This window comes from Periplaneta americana, chromosome 3, assembly GCF_040183065.1.
Source record: "Periplaneta americana isolate PAMFEO1 chromosome 3, P.americana_PAMFEO1_priV1, whole genome shotgun sequence".
Classification (NCBI taxonomy): Eukaryota; Metazoa; Arthropoda; class Insecta; order Blattodea; family Blattidae; genus Periplaneta; species Periplaneta americana.
This window is the reverse complement of record NC_091119.1, coordinates 145,546,632-145,562,008: the sequence shown is the minus strand read 5'-3', so window position 1 is coordinate 145,562,008 and position 15,377 is coordinate 145,546,632. Positions and strand designations below refer to the sequence as shown.

The 15,377-nt window shown below is 37.4% G+C and overlaps 1 protein-coding gene across 2 annotated transcripts in view; it reads left to right on the top strand.

Annotated features, from left to right (window-relative positions):
* The window catches only part of LOC138696596 (uncharacterized), a 53,251-nt gene that overhangs the window by 21,946 nt on the left and 15,928 nt on the right, over nucleotides 1–15,377 (top strand). The gene's annotated exons all lie outside the window — the stretch shown is intronic.

Here is a 15,377-nt window from a genome sequence, read left to right as displayed (position 1 = left end):
AAAAGGAGGACTTTTTAAAATTTGGTGTGAACAAAACTAAAGATTAAAAACAATGGCTTAGCTTAGTCAGTTTTCTCACTAGTTACTGGATCAGTATTACCATCTATACCTTACCTATCGGTGGAGTCCACTTTGTGCACAAGAGTTTGAATAGACAAATTTATATCTTGTAACAAATAACTATGGAACTGTTCACAGGACATGTCCTTGAAATTATATTTCACCGTGATTTTACCTCTGACTATCTCCGTTAGCATGCAATTTCGTTCTTTTGTCCATTGAGCAGACATCAGGGAAAATACTCTCTCAGCACTTCCATTGTGACTTGGGATAAATAAATAGAACTGACATATTTTTAAGAGTTCTGAGAAAGTTTCAGTGCTCGCAGAACTATTGGAATTGAAGAATTTTCACTGTTTATCTAAACTTAAATCTTTGTCAAAATTAACTTTATTTGCATATCTTTGTACATTGCATAATAAAATTGATAAAATAGCTCAGAATCATAAATAGTGACATTTTTAAAGTGTAAGAATTCTATGCATGTCAATAGATCATCATATTTTATTTTTTTGTGTGCTCCAGCTTCAACCATTGAAAGCAGTTAAATTCTTTCATAGGTTTTCACCATTTGTTTAGATATTCTATGTATAATATCGCACAATATTCAATAATCATATTAATTCTAGTTGAAATGCGAAATGCCGGACACTTCATTTTTTTAAATGCTTGCCGGACAAGATGAAATGATTAAAAAACGTACATGTCCTCCTTTTGCCGGACGGATGGTAACCCTACTGATTGACAAGTCATCACATACATCACTGCTGTCAGTACGCGCTATTATAGGCTGACAATTAGGAAGGAAGAGGTGAATAGTATATTGTGTCACTCTTTAAGATTTACGCATGCGCAGACCAACGAAGTTTTGTAAGTTGTTTCCCTATAGTTACGGGCATATTAGCTTTAAGGCCTATTATAATGCCGATGTGTCTTCTTTTTTATGAATGGTCACCCTATTCCGGCTGCAATTGAAGGTAATTAAATCATAAGCGTATACGAAAAACCGACATGACTTCTATACTAAACATTTCTTCGAATAGGAACGTCCAGAGACACGAATTCACACTATGACTAACGCTCTTCAGTCGTCATTTGTATCGCTCAACAGGTCACGTCACAATTTGTTACGCAGCACGCTGACACGAACCAATGCAGTTGATAAGCCCTATCAACACACGAGCTATCATGCAGAGCCGAGTTCGCACTCGTGCAATGTTATTATGTTACATCGGCCTGGCACCGACTTGCACCGCTGTAGGACCTTGGTTCCAATTCCGGACGACGGTAGCGAGAAGATAAAATTGTTGGCTGGGATGGAATTCTCTTATCTTGGATTACATTACATTTCACTATCATCCTCGAGAGGCTAACGTACTTTCCCCTGGGTGTGATGGTATGTTCTTCGCACATAATTTTCCTTTTTTTTTCTCTACTAGAGTTTTTCCTTTCGTGCCCCAATTTACTCAACTTAAATTCTGGCGCCAGTCCCTTATAATATGACACAAGGACTAGGGTGACCAGATTCACATCGATAAAAAAGAGGACACAAAGCTTAAGAAAGAAGGACATTGTTCGAAAAAAGAGGACAGAAAATATGTATTTAGATTTATGCTTATTATACATGTAGTTTAAACTCCGTCAATATCTATTTTATTACAAAATATTTACAGTATAGATTTAGATATATCATACTACTTAAAAGTATGTTAATATCTATTTTATTACAAAATAATTATGAAAAAAACTTAATAATAATGATTTTACAGTTAGCTACATATGAAAGTCAAGTGAACTATAATTGAATCGATTATTTCGAAAACGTAACTTGTGCCATTTTCGCGCATGTTACTTTTTTTAAACCAGAGTGGGGTTTGCTCTTTCCTATAACATATTGTTGTAAAAAATCATAAAATAAGTCACATATTTCATCTATAGAAATGGATAAGAAATAGGCTTTTAGTTTGATTAATGTAAATGCTACTGAAGTAGTTTGCACAGAACAGTACATGTTACGTTTTCGAAATAACAGATTCAATTATTAAAAAGGACAGATAATATCTATGTAGATTTAGGCTTAGACCTATATTGTACTTAAAATTATGTCAATGTATATTTTATTACAGCATAGGTCTACTTATGACAAAAGTTATTATAAAATGATTTTACAGTTAGCTACATGTATGAAAGCAAGAAATAGGAGCAAAGAGAGTTATTATCGTTAGCAAAGAGTATATTCCGTCGTTGCTGTAGGTGGCAACCTACAGGCAAATTATTTGAGAAAGGCGTCAAATCAGATAATTTCAAATTATCAGGCCTACAAGTTACGAAAAGGAGGACATTTCTTGATTTTTTTTAAATCCGCCCGGACCCCAGACAAAGGCCTAAAAAGGAGGACGTCTGGTCACCTTAACAAGGTTTAATATGTGCTGGATATTGTTAATTTAACCAAATAACCTTAGTTTTACTCATAAAGGGAAAGCTAATATGTTAAGTTTACATCACTGATGTGGTGACAGCATTAGCATAACAAAAAGTAGAGGTTTTTTTAGCCTATATAGTTCTGCGTATGGAAAGTAGAGCTTTTCTAAAAAGAGTGAAATAAAGTTATTTTATCGCATATGTGTAAGCATAGTAGCTATAGCTCGCGGAAGGAACGATTACCGAAAAACAGTGGTGGCGTTGCTGTCTGTTTTGACGTGTGTGTAGGCACGCCGAGGGAGCGAGAGTTACGGCCCGATGGAAGTACTGCATCTTCCAAGAAGAAGAACAGATGGGGACATCGCCTGTGAAAATGAAGAGCGTAGCAAGAGAAAAATTCGAAGCGAATTAAACCCACAACATTATGTTTACGAATAAAATAATGATACTCTGCGAGGGGAACGCTCCATCACTACATAATAAAATAAACGCACTTGGAACAAGACACGTATTCACATGCAGTGGAACTGAAACTAAAACCGTAATGTAAGTATCACAATGCAAGACTGATTCTATCGATGTCGATTCTCTTCCGACTGTACTCTTGAACATCATTCAAGTTATTTCGTGACCTTTCCTGTCGCCCGCTCTTCCTTATCGAATTGTTTCGTTCGCATTCCTATCGTCTGTAATCCCTGCTTGCGAGAACTATACATTGCACGAGTCAATATTTAGGAAACGAGCGAATTGTTTCCTAATTTTGACAAATGCAATAACTGTATAACATTATAAACATGTTTCGTACGTTACTTTTTGCACGATAGCATTATAAACAAAAATAAAGAAATAACGTACCAAATTTGTAGCGATGGGTAGTTTAAAATCATGGTCTATGAAGAATGAGCTGCTATGGGAGCAAAATTATTGCGCGGAAAACCGTTTAATAGTATTGATATTGTAGCACAAATTACGTTTTAGTTGGCATAGTAATTATCTTACGGTACTGGTAAAATAATGTGACTATTGTTAGTCAAAATTGTGCACAATATATCCACATTTCAAATGCTTCTATTCGCTATCCTTCACTTCGTCGTAAAGTCCATGTTTCTACCCCATACAATGCCACACTCCATACAAAGCACTTCACTAGTCTCTTCCTTAGTTATTTTTAAGACGTCCGTAGAAGATGCTTCTTTTTCTATTAAAAGCTTCCTTGGCCATTGCTATCCTCTTTTTGACTACTTGGCTGCAGCTCATGTTACTGCTTATAGTGCACCCCAAGTATTTGAAGCTGTCCACTTTCTCTACTGCCTCGTTTAGAATTCGCAAGTTTATCTTCTGTATTTTTCTTCCTATGACCATGCTCTTCGTCTTATTTGTATTTATCTTCATCGCATACTGCTCCAGTAGCATCCCTTAGTATCATCTCCTCTTCTGCTAACAACGCCAATATCATCAGCAAATCTTATACACGTTACTGTTCTTCCTCCTACTATCACTCTTCCCATGTTCTGAAAACAGTTCTTCACTAATTCCTCCAAGTAGATGTTGAACAGGTTGAAGTTGATTGATGACAACAAAAATGGTTAGTAGGTCTAATTTTAATTTTAATTAGAAATAATCTTATACCTTGAAATGTATTCACTGAGGATAGTGGTGGTAGAAATCAATGTATTGATGTCGATATAAAAATAGCTGTAACCATGAATAATTTTGCAACGAAAATATGACAGCACCGCTTGACATTACAAGTACTGTTCCGTGCAAAAAAAAAATATATATATATATATCCAACACAAAGCCTTTCGCCTGGGTATTAATTGGGCGCTCGGACTAGAATTACAGTCTAGACTAAGTGAATGAACTGAATGGTCTGTGGGAACATCCTAAGGCTGGGCTCGTATATTACTGTCTTGTTAAATCTGTACACCTGTGTCGAAACACGAGACAGTAAACACAATTGCTGCCTGAATTTCTAGTTGAGTTATGCTTGCGTGTGTGCGTGCATCATTCATATCCTCACCATAAAATTGTAGGACGCCTTGAAGAAACAACAGTTACGAGGAATGTAGGTTACAAGCTGATTTAGTGGAAATACAAGCTCACACTTTCACTGCCTAGCAATTACAACAGTGTGGGTATATCTTTAATTACAACACTGTCGGAATCCGATGCTCAACAAGGGCATTGTCTGCATAAATACACTGCTCTGCTGCACAGCATCCCGCCCGCCTCAACCATACCTACATTCTCTTCTCTTTCAATCCTGCACTCGTTTCCTCATTTCCATCCTGTTTAGCGGGGTTGTGATACAAGAAAACATTGTTTTTTAAATGTTTTATGTAAATGCACGTAGAAGGGAATCGGGTAACCTGAACCGTAACCAGAATGAATTTTGTTACTCTAACACACATCATCACTTCTACCAGAGTTTTTCTAAGCAATTTTTATTACTGCACAAATCGGCACCAAAATAACGGGAATAAAATGACTATTAGGTACTATATTACTATTATTGTTATTGTTATTATTGTTACTGTTGTTATTGTTGAATTCGCGGATGATAGCTGATAGAAACACATCTTCAGAAGTGGTGGAGCCGGTGGAGGCATACTGTCTTGGGCACTGATTCTACCAATGTTGTTGACATGGCTAAATTAACTGAATTCGTGAAGTCAAACATATCATCTTTGCTTGAAGATCCCTTCTTGGGAGGTTGGACATCGATACTAAGGAGCCAAAAACACCTCAAAGACGCAGCAGAGACGGGCGACAAGCTGAAGAAAAAATGGACGGGGCACGTGATGCGACTCAACGCGAACCAGTGGACACACATTTATGACTTGGGACCCAAGGTTTGGCAAACGCAACGCTGGAAGACGGAAGACAAGGTGGGCAGACGAACTTAGATCAAGATTCGGCCATCTATGATCAAGAACAGCGAAAGACCGACAACAATGGAAGCTCATCACAAAGTGACTTGCAACCCAAACAGTGACTAGTGAACAGTGAACCCCTCAACTATGACATTACAAAAGTGACCATCATTCCCGGAGTGACTAACTGGGAACTGCTTTACAAGCCACCCTGCATAGTCAGGAGGCCCTTGCCCTTCATAGGATTTCGTGGCTAATTCTAATTCTAAACTTGCAGAAAGCATTACTGTACTCCCAAATGGTTTGAGACAGCTGAAGAGCATTGATCTGACTTCCGGATCTGGTTACGGCTCCGGATCATCACGACCAAAAAAAAGTAAGGGACACAGTATGTTACTGATAACAGGAACTTAACCGCCATATTCATGGAGGTGAAGGAGAGCCTCATAAATTTCTTAAGCAACCGTTTCAATCTAGATGAAAGGATGATTGAAACTGTGAAGCCATTTTGCGATCTGTCCAAAGATGGAGATATAAAGGCTGTATTTAATACCACTGACAGTGATCTCCATCTATCATAAATAGACCTTGAGTATCGAGATCTTAAGGGTTTGCCAAATATAGACATTCTCCGCGGCAAAACACCTGCAGAAAAAGTGAAATATTTTGCCTCTTCAGCGAATTAAAAAATCTAGGAACTCTTTTTTCTCGTATCCTTGTGGCTAAGCCTCACAGTGCTGATGTGGAGCGGCTCGTGAACTCAGATACCTCCTTGAACAGCACGAAACGTGCCAGAATGAGTGATGAAGCCGATAACTTTTGTTTCTTCGAACACTATAACATGCCAACTCTGCTTGAATGGAATAATGGAATCCTCGGGAAGCAGTAACTGTTCTGGCTCCGGAAGTATTAATGACGTACCCGCTGTTCGAAGCTGTCACAATAAGAGTAGGTACTTCACTGGCATATTCAGCCATGCCAAGAAACGTAAAGAAGTCAGCTCACAGGAGGATAACTCCACAAAAACAAAGAAAAAGACATTCTAAGATACTGTTGGCGTTACGAGTTAATTTCTTACATCAATTTTGCATTATTATGCTACAATTGTTTACATTGCTTGTACTTTTCTCTTTATTGTAATCGTACGTAACTTAAACCATGCAAATTTTCATGAATACAAGGCTATTGCTTGCACTTGGTATCTGTTGTCTTTTAACTTTGATTACTGCACAAATTTTGGTTTATTACTGGACATATTGGTTTATTACTGCACAAAATGTGTATGACTACACTTACTTACTTACAGGCTTTAAGGAACCCAGAGGTTCATTGCCCCCCTCACATAAGCCTGCCATTGGTCCCTATCCTGAGCAAGATTAATCCAGTCTCTATCATCATATCCCACTTCCCTCAAATCCATTTTATTATTATCTTTCCATCTGCGTCTCGGCCTCCCCAAAGGTCTTTTTTCCTCCGGCCTCCCAACTAACACTCTATATGCATTTCTGAATTCGCCCATACGTGCTACATCCCCTGCCCATCTCAAACGTCTGGATTTAATGTTCCTAATTATATCAGGTGAAGAATACAACGCGTGCAGTTCTGTGTTGTGTAACTTTCTCCATTCTGGTTTCGTAACAAGCTGTTTTTTTGCGGTGATGGGTTGTTAGCCCTTCGCCCAACCCCCAAGCTGGAGGACCACACTGCAAACTAAAAAAAAACTGACTTCTACATGGATTGCTAATAAAATTTTTAGATATGATCATAAAAGTTAAAAAATTAAGCATATAAGTTTCTACTGAAATGTTCAGAAACGCTTAATACGAATATGTATTGTCTTAGTGATACTATCAAGTAATATTTTTATTCTGAGTTGTTCCATTTATCTGAACTCTGAAGTGGTAGCGTTTCTTGTCACTCTTTCTCGAAAGTGACGTAAACTACTCGCGGTATTTATATCTTGAACGACAGCGATTGTTAGACTGAAAGTGAGTGATACGTACTGCGCATGCGTTACACTGATTTTTATATTCCAGCTATAACAGTATAACACATCACTGGCGTTCAAACCCCTACTAATCGATAGTGATCGATAATTCGTTCGTGTAAGTGTGGCTTCTTCAGGTATTAATTCTATAAATAGATGGCAAAGATAAGAATCAGCGTCGCCAATAATACATAAATATACCCGCATTATAAAATTCAAAATTTCATCCACTTCTAATGGTTGTAAAAAGCACTAAATTTAGCGGAAAATCGTTGATACTGTCGAGAATAATAAATACTTAATCGACATCAACATTTTCCCAAATACTTTTTTATCCGTCTCAATAACAGAATCGCCTATTGAGAACTAGCGGAACTATTTCAAAGTTTGTCAATTTGTCATGTCTTTGGTTCTGATTTTTCCCGTCCTTAAAAAGTTCGCTTACATGATCAAAAAATTGTAAGCCAGATATCTTTGAACTCCGTGTACGAGATCAATGTTAGTAGTTTCCCGTATACAACAGTACTTTATTTAATTCTAACATCCACTGACGTCACCCAGGGCTCAAATTATACCGTGAGATGTGTATGTAAGCACTGATCTTGAGTTTATCCGACGACTTTGCGCCATGTTAGTAAAATCAGGGAATACTATGCCCATGGCAACAATATTCCTTTAATATCATAAAACATGAGCCACATAATGCAGACGAATTCATGCCTTCAGGGACATTTCGTATTTCATATATAAAACTAATTTCATACAGAAGACCGCCATTATTCAAGCCATAGCGTGTCATATGCAAACAACTGTTCACATTGCGTAAAGCCTATTAGAGTAAATAGACAATGATTCTGTGTGTCCTGCAGAAGTCGCCGGCATGCAGAGAGCTACCTGCAAGTTTCAATGTCAACTTTAATAATTGGGGAAATTCATGTAGGTACTGTAGAGCTGCACCTGTTGTGAACATTGATACCTGGTACGGTACTGAATAAAAGGGAATGGTATGGATCGTAGGTACGCGTTAGGATAAGCTAAGCACATTTAGACCACTGAAATGAGACATTTTACCACTTCCGAATTTCGAAGTGGTAACACGGGTCTTTTACGTTCATACTTGCATTCTAGCTACAATACATCAGCTGTAGCAGGTGAGGTAGTAGCACAGTCTACTATATACAGTCGCGAAGCTTGAGGTGATATTTTGCAAATCTCGTGATAAAGCGCTCCAAGCGGTTAGCAACTAGAAACAATAGACTGTCCACGGTCGACTTTGGACTTTGCACGGTCGAGTGCTAGGTCGTTGCGTATTTCACATTGATGCTTGTGAAATGTTCGTTATTGGTTGTTGAATCCCGTTGTACTTTCATGCGTGCAAGAACGGCCTAAGCAGGGACCGCTAAAATCTACCATTGCGTAATATTTTACTAGAGACATAGAAAAATTAAGTTTGCTTTAATGAAATTTATTGATCACGTTTTATTTTCAATTCTGGTGGAATTATTATTGCTTACGCCTACTTTTTTTTTTCAAAGGATATGTTTTTAATTATAGCTGTTAATTTTGTTGTTATTTTTATTTGTTACTTTACTAGAGACATAGAAAAAGCCTGTTACAATAAAATTTATTGATCACGTTTTATTTCCAATTCTGGTGTGATTATTATTGCTTAACCTCATCCCACTTTGTTAACTACGTAAGCCTACACTACAAGTACCGGTACATGTAAGTTACTCCATTAATTCATATTTCCATTATTATTATTATTATTATTATTATTATTATTATTATTATTATTATTATTATTATTATTATTATTATTATTATTATTATTATTGTAAAGGGAAATGCAAATTAATATTTATTGGTTTCATAGTTAATTATCGCTATAATCTTGAATGAGTGAAGCGATTATAGTAAATTTCAGTTCGTTTTGCACAAACAAAAATAATATTAACCTATTTCTTGCAGGTATCTTCGAGTTTATGGTGGAATTTAACATACTTCATTAAAATAATAAATTAACTTTATGCATTTAATATTTCAATAATGGAAGGAAGGTGTTAATTTTTCCAAAAGAACACGACAACGAAAGTGTAACATATTTTGTCATCTGCTAGGAGAGATCTGTGATGATGAGGCGATAGTAGCGATCCTAGTGTGGGCAACTACCCATGTTTGCATTTTTACTACATATTGAGCTTCGCGACTGTATATAGTAGACTGTGCTAGTAGTTTGCCGTATACGAACGCTCTTTCCTACTTAATTCTAACATCCACTTACGTCACTTAGCGCGGTCCTTTCTATAAGCACGAAACTTTAGTCAGTTTTGTGGGAGGTCATATTTTACTCAGAACTACGATCACAGCTGATCTATTGTGCATACCTCCCTATTTTAATCTCTAGTAAGTACTCTATATTACCACCACCATCATTATTAAAGTATGCTATCAGGGCCTGTTCTGCCTAGAACAATAATTCATTCTCCCATCACAGTTGGGGTATTCAAACTTCAACTTCTTTCCTTCACACTATGTACGTATGTATGTATGTATTTATTTATTTATTTATTTATTTATTTATTTATTTATTTATTTATTTATTTATTTATTTATTTATTTATTTATTTATTTATTTATTTATTTATTTATTTATTTATGTACGTACGTAAGTTTAGTCAACTCTCCGAACAGTCGGCCTGGGTGGCGCAGTCAGTAGAGTGCTGGCCTTCTGTCCCGAGGTAGAGGGTTAGATCCCGGCCCAGGTCGACGGTATTTAAGTGTGCTCATGTCAGTAGATTTACTGGCATGTAAAAGAACTCCTGCGGGACAAAATTCCTGTACACCTGTGACACTGATATAACCTCGGTAGTTGTGAGTGTCGTTAAATAAAACATTTTTTTCTACCTAAGTACAACAAGGCACAGGAAAGAAGTTTTCGTTCAGATTCCAACAAAGGTTGAGTCGTGAATACTCCGTCAAGCGAAAATGCTTCTTTGCTTAACTCGCCGTTACTCGGAAACCAATAAAGATTTTGTGTATCGACCACTTTTAAAAGTAATTTCCATTCTTTTTCCAGTTTCTTTCACTTTGTCCCCCACCTAAACTGAAAAATAAAAAAGTTTGCTGCTTACTAACTTTTTAAGGTGTAAATGTCTATTCTGAACGAATCACATCGAAATTAGTATTTTTTTTTCTCATTTTTCAGGAAAGATTTTCATTTCGATTTTTTCTATGCTTTCCTTAGACATTTAGCTATCAATTAAAAATGACAGAGCGATTGATTGACTATCGTAGGAGCTACGACATGATAAATGCTAACGTGTCGGGTAATATCGTATAATAGAAACACCCAACAAGAGCCACGTTAAACGAATACGTGCACCAATCCCTTTTCATTCTTTACGAAGTTTTACGAACATGAACATAGGTCACCAAATACGTCATTATTGGCGTCAAGATAGCGTTAGATGTTTAGCGGGCGTCGAGGGTGATAAAATTCTCTAATAACTATTAAAATCACCGGTATCTCTTTTTTTGACGAGAAAACTACTATTTGTCACCTAGAACAGATTTTTCATCCAATTGATTTTTTTCATTGCAGAAAAGATAATTGGTTTTAATGTCAATCAATGAATATGTCTTACACTTCCAAAGATATCGGGCGAGAGTTCATCATTATGTGTTGCTAGGAAATCACTGACAGCGGTAAATAAATCGAATTCTCGACCGAGAGCTTACCGCGACAAGTTTAATTTCTTTATTGTTGTTTCAGTCTTATTCTGAACGGCGAACACAGTTAAATTTCGACCCTGAAGAACAGAATATAAAAACTAGAAATACCGGATAAGTATACGCCAAGATTTGCAATCCAAGAGAAGTCTCTCAGGCGAGCTACTCATTCGTGTTAAACTCTGTCTCGAAAAGTCTGGAATGAACAAAAATTATTCCAGCAAGCTGATAAAAATCAGAGAACGTAGGGGAGAGTCGGGTAGAATCGGACATCGGGTAGTATCGGACAGTGCGTTTCTTTCATCTACCACCATATGGTAGTACCTGAATGACATGGTTACGTTTCTCTATGCGGCATCACAGAAACGTAACCATGTCAATCAGGTACTATCATCGTGTGGTAGATGAAAGAAACTCACTGTCCGATATTACCCGATGTCCGATACTACCCGACTCTCCCCTAATAAATGTAAGCATAATTAAAATACTGTTTAGAAAACAGCTTGGTTCCACGGACCACTTTCAAATCACTCGCGGACCCCTGGGTGAAAACCGCTGATATAGCCGATACTAAATACAGAGATGAAGTATGTTGTGTTGTTTGGAGAAGGCAAGCATTACGAACCCAACAGGGTAGGTGACCCTTCGATCATGCTAGGCCTACTTGTCCTGAAGATAAAACCTCTAATGCAGTTCTGAAATTTCAGAGATGTTGAATTCCAGCCTAGCATATAAAAAAGTATGTTTCTGAATATCTCAAGCAGCTTTAAAAAATTTACATTACACCATGGCATTGATCTGTATTGTACAACGCAAACTGTACTTATATATTTGTTGCTTCACTTGTGATGTTCACAATAGAATGAAGATGACTGACAGACAATCCATTTGACCAACAACACACATTTAAAAGCATTTTACACTTTAAACTGTGGTTTGAGGAACAATGGAAACAAAATAAAACATACAATTCACAAAGATTCACAAAGAAAACTTTCTGTTAGCGAATACTTTGAAAACGAGCAACACAAGCGTAATCATTAGCAATGTCCTTCAGAAAACAACACACAAACACGTAAGTAGGTGGAAAACAAGTTATCTCTCTGTAATTTAAAATATTGGTCATAAACCTTATATAAGCAAAGCTAATTCATATTCAGTAACTCAGGTTGAACGAGTTTCGTGTACAATGTGGTATTCTACGTTATTCTTAATGCACAATGAAAGACAACTTAAAAGAATGTAAAAGCAGTAATGAAGTCTTTAGTTCGGTTCTGAGTTCTCCGTCCCAGGCTAAATCTTGACGTCATTTAGTACTGAGAACGAAAAACGGGAATTAATGGCTACGGATGTTCTTTACATTACTCCTAATGAAAAAATGAACGTCATCGTTTTACAATTCGGCTCATTTATCGTGTTGTAAATTGTATTGCCATTTATAGTTTATTTTCATGAACTATTATTCAAAAGAAACATCTAAACGAAATAAGTATCACTTAAGAAGATGGATTTCCGTTATGTGGATTAAGTTACACAAAAGAGGCTTAACCCCAAAATATTTTACTTTATTTGTACTTGCACGGTTTAAGTAGATAAATACATCAGAAGTAGACATTTCAGTAATCCACCGTGTCCTGGAACTTAACATTTCCAACGTTCCGGAACGACATACCAGATAGGTTTGATTGGGGGGGGGGAGGGGGCCTACTACTCTGTAGGATGTAGACTACAGACTAATCTGACTGTTCCAAACAACTGAGATTGATCACTCCCAAAGTCCCGAACGTCAAGCAGCCCTGAATCGCCACAGTTGTTTATACCTGATTGAACTTTTATCTACTTTGGCAATTGTTATATATGTATAAACAATCAAGTAGCCTATTTCAAACATCATCTCTACCTTTCATGTATAATAATCCGTCCCCCAGTCTTTATTTAATTACTAGACCCTTATTAAAATGCTAGGAATTTTCTTTTTATATATATTGAGATCAAGTGTGAAATCTCAAGTAAAAGATACTAACGTTATGTTTTATGTTTCTTAGAAATGCAAATTTATTTGAGTATTTTTTTCTATTTATATAACCATAGGTAATATTATACAATAGAACCAAACATTTTGATAACTAAGATACTGTTCTGTTTTGTCTTTCTGTCTCATTTATACATGTATAATGTTATTTATTTCAATGATGTATGTTATTCAAAGTTACGAAATCTTTCCACGCCGACCAAATGCTATTTCGAGAATGATGAGCGAGACTCGAAGCGCACGAGAATGACGAGCCGAGACTCGAAAGACAAATGCAACGAACACAGCGAGCGAGCGGCAGTTAGTTTTGTTCATCTCTAGAATGAACTTATTCCTTTTTGCCATTTTATCGGATATGACGTATGCATTTCCATGGCAACTGTCCGTTCCACAAAATCCCTTCATTCTTTTATTATTGTAGGACGAATATGGACGTCACACGTCAAAATTAATAGTGATTTCATTACGATTTCGTATCCTAGCAACTATACAGCTGACATGCTCTCGCTATGCATGCTAATGTGACATATGAAGACTCGAAGCTCTACCTGAAACACCCGTGGGCAAATATTCATGCAGTAAATTGAGTTTCAAGGCTACGCTTTAATCACCGTGTACAACACTTTGACAGACATTTAGCGCGCGCCTGTTTTCTGCCGTGTGCCCATGTGGAACCATCTCGCTAGGCTGGAAGGGCGGACATATGAAACGGGACTCCATTACGCAACACGGCCTGCTCAAGCGAGGCGGCCAAATCGCGTTGTGTTCCGCTTTGCTCTCAAGCGGTGGACCACCCTCCAGCGGCAAGGTCTCCGTACACAAGATGCGAGAGACGGGGAGATCAAACGTTTGATCCCTGGGAAAGATTATTCGCAATGATTATTAGACGAGAAAAATTCGCTCCGGCGCCGGGGATCGAACCCGGGTCCTTGATTCTACGTACCAAGTGCTCTAACCACTGAGCTACGCCGAAGTTCAATCGATCTGGTGCTGTGGATTGAACTTCGGCGTAGCTCAATGGTTAGAGCACTTGGTACGTAGAATCAAGGACCCGGGTTCGATCCACGGCGCCGGTGCGAATTTTTCTCCTCTAATAATCATTGTTACCATAACAGATATATTCTGTAGGACCAAAAATTAATCTTTACGAAGATTATTCGCAACCAATACGCCCAATCGAGCGACAGCGTTCAGGAAAATGTTCACTAATTTATACTTAATAAGCAGAGGCCGTAACTCTGTGTCATTTGAAATGAGGCGCTAAGCGCACAAATGGCCCAACCCGCAAAATTACATTTCCACTTTATCTCTTTGTAACAGTGCGCGAAATATGATACCCAAACGAAACTTGTGCTGAAATCTTAGGGAAAAACTGGGAATGATGATTAGGACAATTTACACTTTGAAGAGAATAATATGAGGAGTTTTTTAAAACAATAAGCTTAATATGCAAGTTTTGTGGGTTGGGTCATTTGTGCGCTCAGTGCCTCATATATGGGTATGTAAGACAGGATTTCTTACTCTGGTGACAGAATTAAAGATGAATATGGATGAAAATTATGGTTAACAGAGCTCAATTCTGTCGCCAGAGATAAACAACCGATAACTTCCACCTGGAGGTGTCTTATTGAAGGACAGAGTATTAATATGTGTAGTTCAAGTTTCACATCACTGACGTCATCATGCCCATAACCATGATCATCATCATTGCCACCTTTTTTAACATAGCTATCATATTAATCACCTCCATGATCATGTTCATCACTAACACCATCATCAATGTCATATATACTAGAACTAATTTGGGAGAAATCCAGTCTGAATTAGTGAAAGTCCGAATTATAGAGAATTTATTGGAATAGGATTGTTCCGACAATTAAAAAATGATGTTGTATTGTTCTTTAATTACCAAGTGCTTTCCCTTTATATGCACATAAAGTGGGCTGAGTGCACACAAACTCTATGTGACTCGAATTGTGGTTAATTACGTTAACAGAAAACTACAATTCAAGTCACACAGAGTTTGTGTGCACTCAAAGCTGGGTTTCTGACGCCTTGTCAGCCCACTTGAGTTGGGTGGATTTAAAGGTAGAAATTGGAACGGTGTCGGGTGTAGTTCCTGGGTAGCTCAGTCTTATGGAAATGTCCATCAAAAAATTAATGGGGTTAATACAGAATAAAACTAGATAAGACTTGTACACTGATACTGGGAAAGATATCTCTACTTCTTAGTGGTCCACACCTGTGGAGTAACTGTTAGCGCGTCTGG